This window comes from Malus domestica, chromosome 16, assembly GCF_042453785.1.
Source record: "Malus domestica chromosome 16, GDT2T_hap1".
In the NCBI taxonomy this organism is placed as follows: Eukaryota; Viridiplantae; Streptophyta; class Magnoliopsida; order Rosales; family Rosaceae; genus Malus; species Malus domestica.
The window spans coordinates 21,827,845-21,835,110 of NC_091676.1; the positions used below are offsets into that span (position 1 = coordinate 21,827,845).

The 7,266-nt window shown below is 35.6% G+C and overlaps 1 long non-coding RNA gene across 2 annotated transcripts; it reads left to right on the top strand.

The window, feature by feature from the left end:
* Positions 1-3,568: 3,568 nt before the first annotated feature.
* On the top strand, positions 3,569-5,409 carry LOC114821916 (uncharacterized). 2 transcript variants are annotated; one of them, XR_003769764.2, is made up of 5 exons: positions 3,569-3,706; positions 3,785-3,870; positions 3,971-4,072; positions 4,361-4,427; positions 5,227-5,409. It is a non-coding gene; the product is annotated as an uncharacterized lncRNA (long non-coding RNA). The 2 variants fall into 2 exon arrangements; XR_011577522.1 differs by having other exon boundaries at positions 3,971-4,427; positions 5,227-5,386.
* The last annotated feature ends 1,857 nt before the right edge of the window (positions 5,410-7,266 follow it).

Below are 7,266 nucleotides of genomic sequence, written 5' to 3' on the forward strand. Positions count from 1 at the left end.
GTTTTTGTTGAAGAGGAACATATCATATTGTTATGTTCTAGGGTTGAAATTTGTCAACTATTCTTGTTAGATTGTGAATATACAGCTCCATGATCAAACAAATTCCAAACTAAGAGAGGGTTATTGTTAAATCACTTACCTAACCTATGATTTTGATTTGTTTAGTTTAAGAATTAGAGAGTGGTATAACAGAACAAAATTATTGCGTTTAATGAAACATTTGGTTTAGTGACCAGTCTGGTTTGATAATTTCACTTTATAAACAATTATCGTAAATATTTTATACTCTCTTATGTGCGTATATTAAAAAAATCATTGTGTGATGGATTGAATAATTACATTTACACTTATGTGAGACCCAACAAACAAAATTACAATTCGCAATTACCCAGTAACGAGTCAATTGAAATATTATATTTTGTGGGAATCTGAATTTGGTACATTACAATTTGAATTTTTAATATTGGTACGAGCTTATCCCTTTACTGTTTGGTATGGTTCAAAAATAAAGAGAGAGTTGGATAGAGAGAGGGAAAAGGGAGTTTAGTGGGTGAGCTGGTGCGCATGATACTGAGAAAGCCAAAGAACTCCGCTGCGTAGGTCATAGTGGGCCCAACTACTCCTAACCAACTAAGAAGACGCCACATCAGCAAATTGCCTCTGCTTGCTTCGAATTTTGGCTATCATTTTTTATGCGTTGGACGTCCACATGTGAAGAAGAGATTTATGCGTACACTCTACGAATGCTTTGTCACGCTGATGTTTTGTAACAATAAGATAAATATGTGTGTATGTTTTTTATTCACATGTTTTTATTTTATGGATAATGCTAGAGAGATTAAGTTTGCAATTTAAATGATGTGTCATCAGTAAGAATAAACATGTTTATCAACGTTTAAATAATTAATTAATTATCAACTTCCATGTTCTTTAGTTTCCAAAACTTTGTTTATAAATTTAGTCTTTCTAGCATTACCCAATTAATTGACACAAAATGCTGAGTGGTTATGTATTCGTGCCATGAAAATTGTTATATGTATTAGAGAAGGAATTCTTCTTTCAATCAGTGACACTATGTGATCACTATTTAACAGACAATGATTTATATCATCAATTGTGCCATTAAGATAATAAATTTATTGTAAGAGTATTCGCATAAAAAATTATCGTTGTATCGTGTTATAACACAGATAAACAATATAATTGACAAGAATACAAAATAAGAATAACGTAGGAGATGGTTAAGTACATACATACCTATGGGTTCGATCTTCCTAGTGACCACCTACCTTTGCATTACTACATTCTTTCCCGTTATATTATTTTTTTGTTTCTATTTTTATATATTTGTGTATTTATTACTCATATTAGTTTATTTAATGTGTTCATGTTATCCTTCCCTACTTATTTATTATTCAGGCGGTGGATAATATTTATTAATCTAATGATTAGATCGGCTATCACCTCAATGGATTTATTTCCAGCATTCAATGGTTATGATGTTGCAATCAAAAATATAAATTATGGTTACTTAATTCCCAAAAATTATTATTTTATTGACTTCCTACAATTTTATAAATACACCCACTTTTTAAATTTATATGTGCTTCTTATTCTACCCCAACAATCTTATCTTATGAATATATACCCAATTAAAATTTAAAAAACTAAACACTTACATCCACCGTCCACAATCTTTATTGTTCCTCTCTCATCAGCCACCACCATGACAGTCACCTGCATCATTCCGGCGATGCAAGCAACGAAGGTGGTGAAGGTCAAACTTATTCTAACACACATTAATATGTTTTTGGTATTTTTCCAAACATGGGACGAGTTCAAACTTATAATATTTTTTCAACATTTTGAAAAGAAATGTCATTAACCTATTTCTATTGTTAGACGTCTATACACTCTAATTTTATGCAACTGTACGTAAGCTTAGTCAAGTTGTAGAGAATATTGTGCTCTACCATATGCATTGAAGTTTAAAATCGGTTCCAGGGACAGGCGCGTCCCACTCTATTTGTCGCACCAAAAGTGGGACGAACTAGTTCTATCCCACTGTGTTTTGTCCCACTTCACCTACCAAACGCAACCTTAAGGCCTCGTTTAGTATAGAATATTAGGTTGGAATAAAATAAAACAATATTTTCAAGGCAAGTTAAGGGAATTAAACAAGTAAATAAAGTTTATTTTACTAAAACAATTTGAGTCCAGAATTTTTCTGACCACCCTCTTTTGAATCTCTGTTTTCCCCGTGCTCAATAATAATTTAGTAACTACCAACTACACAAAGAAAAAGCTGGTTCACATAACAACCAAAGAAAAATTGAATATCTATAACTACATATGTAACAAATTGAACATAGGTTGTTTGAAATTGAACATCGTGATTGTTGGTCTCTATGCCTAATTTCCCAAGGGAATTAGTGACTTATAATAAATAAAAGAGAACTGCTAAAGAGACTCTCTTAAAGTAGGATTGTCCAGAAACTCTTTGAAATTTGATAGTTTAACATTAATTTCCGTGTTAACATTATAAAACATTGTACTAAAAACATAAGATGGTAGAGAGTCTATGAATAGTCCATCTTTTGAAAGAGATTTTTATGGCATCCCCACTAACACAAAGCATTTGGGATGGCATCTATCCCCTATCCTATTTGCAAAAAAAAAGCTTTTCATGTAGGTATGCTTTTCTTGATATATGATGGCAATTTGACCTAAGGGTTCCACCACTAGGAAATTGGGTTACAAATTTCCCTCTAATATATGATGATACTTTGTTTTAACTTGAATCGATTTAATGTGGTTGTTTGTTTGTATAATTGATCATGGAAACTAAACAAATTATTAATGATCATGCATATGTAACTTATAACAAGTGTTTTTATAAGTCTAAATATAATGATATTTAGTAAATGATACGTTAAATTTGAAAAAAATAATATATTTTTTTCTAAAAATGAGCTAACTGATGACTTCACAATGACAGTCCACCATTTTGAACTCGGGAATACTCACAAAAGCATTTGAAAAGAATAATTGAATGTATAAAGATTTAGATCACACACAATAATATCGACATCTTTTAGTTTCAATTCATGTACTGGTTTTACCAATCCGATTCCCTAAACCAAGAAGAATATCGACATATTTGGTGCTTTTTGGAATCGTAAAAATTTGTAATAGAATTCATTTAGCTTGCATTAATCTTCATTCCTACCTTAAAAACTCAAATTGTGACAGCCCGTCCCGAACGTATATATTATTTTATCCTCGACAGCGTGGAAATTTCTATTATGCCTTTTAATTGTTGAGTTGTGTGTGTGTATAGACTAAGGTTTTGGACCAATTAGTTATATTCCTAATTAATTGGACCTAATTAGAACTAAAAGGCCTAAGTTTTTGGTTGATTGGTTGCAAACTGGACCACACACACACACACACACCAACCAATCCTGTTGACCCTCTCTCTCTTTCCTCCCTCTCGAATTTTCTTCCATTTCAATACAACTGTACGGACAACCTCAAACCTAGCTCACTAATCACAAATCAGGGTTTTGGTAGTTGTTTTCGTGCTCATTTCAAGCTCAGGAGTCGAGCAATACTTTTGGTTGGAACGTGAGGACGTCGGGAACTCGGGAACCAGGAAACCCCCAAAGAGGTGCACAATGACTCAACGTGATCGCGAAGGTTTCAGGTAGTTTTGAGACTTAAGAAGGCTCTATTCTTGCTCTTCTAGTACTTTGGAATAATTTTGGAAGGTTTTGGACGTTAGGAAGCTCGGGTTTGACAAGTTGCAGGGTGGCCAGATCATCGTGACTTTTCCCGGCGAGTTTCTGTTGGTTTTGGGTTCCTAAAATGGTAAGGAATTGTTCCTCTCATCCTAAGCTTCAATTTGGTACAAATTTCGTGAATTTTGGTTAAGAAATGAATAAGATATTGAAGTTTAAAGTTTTTCCAGAATCCGGCAATCGCAGAGGTCATCGGCGCCGGACTCCGGCGAACCAAGGTTGAAGGAGGAGAATATTCTGTCAAAGTTGACGGAATATGCTAACGGCGTCAGGTATATATAACGGTATATGCTAGTATTTAACGGAATATTCCTTAACACCGTTAGGGAATCTGTCAGTGTGCCAAACACATGCCTGCGAGTGGGCCGCGCGTCTGGCCGTGCCTTGGGCGGCGCATGAGTGCTCGAAATTTTTTTTTTTTAAAATATGGGGATGTTCCTAAGGTTGAGTAGGTCATGGTGGTATATTCAAATACCCTAATTGAGGAATGTATGAGAAGTTATTACCTAATTTTGTGTATGTGCTTTAAAATAACGTTTAAATAGTTATTTTGCATATAGGTGAGACCTATCCTGAGGACGAGAGCAGTCAAGCAAGGCTCGAGGGTTACGACCCTTCCACATATTAGTGAGTGGGCTTTTGGTTTTCAATATATACTTACATACTTATATACTTGATATTTTTCCTAGAAAATATGTTTAAATGAAATTATGTTTTGAAATGCCATGCCTATTGATTTATGCTTAGACTGTGAATTAGTATAGTAATTGCATATATATATGTTCGACGATGTGGATGCTCAGGTGAGTTGTAGATTGTTATGTGAATTGATGATTATGTGAGATGTTTTGAGAGCTCATAAACCTGCACCCCGGTGTTAGTGCTCCCGCCCGTGGTTAGGGCACAATCCTTCACGTGATGTTCACCTCTCGCACCATATGCTCACCTTGGATCCAAGTTAGGTGCACAATCTTGTCGTACAGAACGCTTTAGGTGGTTCCGACTCGTAGGTGACCCACGATTATTTGCACAGTCTTCACGTGATTGTAGCACTAGAGCGTATTCATTTACACCCAGTCCTATCGTACAGACCACATTAGGTGGTTCCGACTCGTGTGCAGGCATACTTGTTGAGCTATAGATTCAGCCATACAAGCCACTTTAGGTGGATCCGGCTGGTATGTTATATTTCATGAGTTTATTTCACTTGAGTCACTTATTATGTTCTTTTGAGATATTTGGTATGGCATACTTATGAATGTCGCTATTCTGAGCATGGTTTTGAGTTATGTATATAGATTCTATTTTCTGGGAAATTATACAGGTTTTACGGCGAGGGGTTAGAACTTTTGATAAATGAAATGGTTTTGAAAAGCTTTGTTTTTGCCCACTCACACTTTCTGTTTTGCGCCCCTTCATGTTTTAGGTAGGAGTGCTCGTTGTTGGCTCACAAGGAACTCACGGCAACTCTAACAGATTATCTAATGTAGGACCATAATTAATATTGTATAATTAGTATTCGTCCTACTGGACTGCACTTAGGCTACTTATGCTCTGATCATCGCACTTACACTTTACCTTATTTAGTGTCCTAGTTGGTTTGGTTTTTTAATTTATTTTAATTTATTCGCATTTCCTTATATTAATATTGATTCCGCACTGTGCACATGGCTACGTCACTTTCACGTGACGGCCAACATGCCTCGTCTAGGTCGGGGTGTGTCACAAATACTGTAGAAAAATATAATTAGAATAAATCTTTCATTGATATGGAAATTTTATATATACATTACATACCCTTGTACAACAACAAATTCTCCTACAATTCAGGAGTACAATTACAATTGTAATTCAATTCTAACTAATTTACTATATTTATCTTAACATTGAAGAGGTGATGTCAAGAGCTCCCAACTTGCGTAACATAGTTGAAATTTCTCCTTTCCGAGTAGCTTCGTAAACAAGTCTGCTAGCTGCTAAGACATATCAATATGTCCAGTAGCTATCGTGTCATCAATAATCATATCAAGTATTAAATGACAGTCCATCTCAATTTGGCAAGTTTGCTCATGAAAATAGAATATGAAAACAACCTCTCGATCTGAGTTTGGCTCTCCATCTAAGAAACATAATATGATTCTACTTCAAACGCTAATCGGGAGGTTGTTTTGGATAAAGAAGTTTATCAATGTCCTTGTAGATGTTCCTACCATTATATCACTAATGTCATTATTAGATGATTCGAATGGGGAATTAGCTCAAGTCAAGAAACTATGGTTTCATGAGTCGTCCAAACAAAAATCTAAAAGCATTATTAAAAGATTAGAGAATCTGCGAAGAAGAAGTTTCAAGTTTAAAGAGTTAACATTGAAAAAAATGTAGGGAGCCTAATCACTAACACAATGTGACAAAAGAAACTTAATCGACACCTAAATAGAAGTTGGAGATTCTTGGAGTTGTGCCCTAAAGGCCAATTTCGTAATATTATATTATGTAACAGCTCCATTTTTAACTAATTAATAATAGGGTTCATTCATAGGTTTAGCTTTATATTATATTATATTATGAATGTTTCCACATGATTTAGGTGTGTAAGCAATGTCCTAAACGAGATTAGGGTAATGAGACTTGTATTCCATGTCACTTAGCTCTTAAACAAAATTCGTAGCCATTTGGAAAGTTAACTGGACATTGAATATCCGGAAAGGCCGGTGTATATTGCATTAAGGTTAGCAGGGTCTCGTGCTACGCTTGTTGGACACGTGGTGAATATACAAATGTTTATCTTTTGAACAAGTTCGCTGAACATTGATGGGCCAAAAAGTTTAAACGTATGGATATGCTTATTGTAGGAACCAAATTCGCGCACCTCCATGAGTAGTGGTCAAGCACAAATTCAAGCAACTTGCATAAAACAACCATGAGTAAGCAAGGGCGGGGAGGGGGGGAGGGGTGTGTCGGCTAAAGGCTCTTCGACAGTCAAGTTAGTGAATGATTTTAGACTTAAGCAGTGGACAAGAGAATTCAAGCATTTAGTTTGCGTTATCATAGTTGAACCCTAAATGGGTGTATTTATACCGTGGGGAGATATACCTTTTTAGGATAGAATCCTCGTTCTAAGTTGGGATAATCCTATAGGATACCTAGAAGTAGATATTGCATCCTCTTAGGAGTTGTGATTATTTGCGGTGCACACCAATTGCTAGATTGTAGAAACCCCAAGACTTATAGGATCTAATTGTGTCCATATTCAGATCAGATCGCGTGTCTTGCAGAACAAGCATGGTCATCTAGTCGGACTCAACCTAGTGTCCATATCCGGATAAGAAATTGCATGAGCTGTTGGCAGTCATTATGAGTGCCACAAGTGCAGGAGCGGGTATCGCTGTAGGAGGCGAGTTCACCCCAGAAGTCTTTAAGGCGGGTGAAGTAGGCAGAGACGAAGGAGGAGCCTTGGGAAATGGTG